This window comes from Oncorhynchus mykiss, chromosome 2, assembly GCF_057628025.1.
Source record: "Oncorhynchus mykiss isolate SJ-2025 chromosome 2, ASM5762802v1, whole genome shotgun sequence".
In the NCBI taxonomy this organism is placed as follows: Eukaryota; Metazoa; Chordata; class Actinopteri; order Salmoniformes; family Salmonidae; genus Oncorhynchus; species Oncorhynchus mykiss.
In genome coordinates, this window is record NC_143023.1 from 63,349,598 (window position 1) to 63,350,285 (window position 688).

The 688-nt window shown below is 40.1% G+C and overlaps 1 non-coding gene across 1 annotated transcript; it reads right to left on the minus strand.

Annotated features, from left to right (window-relative positions):
* Positions 1–390: 390 nt before the first annotated feature.
* LOC118944151 (U7 small nuclear RNA) lies at positions 391–443 on the minus strand. The gene has a single exon (XR_005039461.1). It is a non-coding gene; the product is annotated as a U7 small nuclear RNA (small nuclear RNA).
* Between the last annotated feature and the right edge of the window lie 245 nt (positions 444–688).

The following is a 688-nucleotide window of genomic DNA, read 5'->3' on the forward strand; positions in this document are numbered from 1 at the left end:
GCATCGTGGCCATATACCACAAAGCCCCGAGGTGCCTTATTGCTATTATAAACTGGTTACCAATGTAATTAGAGCAGAACAAATAAATGTTTTGTCATACTAGTGGTATGCGGTCTGATATACCACGGCTGTCAGCCAATCATCATTCAGGGCTCAAACCACCCAGTTAATAATATGGTGTAAATACTATAGCATTCACTATAGTGTTTTTTTCAGACTAACTAAAGTCTGCAAAGCACTACAGTGAATTCTGTAGTATTTAATGTAGTATACTGTTATGTCGTATTTTTGCACACTATAATATACTGTAGTATTTACTGTAGTGTTTTTACAGACATTACTGTAATATTTACTTTAGTGATTTTATTTGATTATCTTTGACATAGAAGTGGAGGCTTTCTCCTTCAGGAAACCTACTGGAGAAATACTTAAAGAGCACATTTCCCATAACCTGTTGGTAGGTAGGGCCGGGGTCTGAGCGGATAGTTCAGAGCTTCTGCCGTACATACCTACACGTACGCTACGGTCACAAGACGCAGGCCTCCTTATTGTCCCTAGAATTTCTAAGCAAACAGCTGGAGGCAGGGCTTTCTCCTACAGAGCTACATTTTTATGAAATGGTCTGCGTACCCATGTGAGAGACGCAGACTCGGTCTCAACCTTTAAGTCTTTACTGAAGACTCATCTC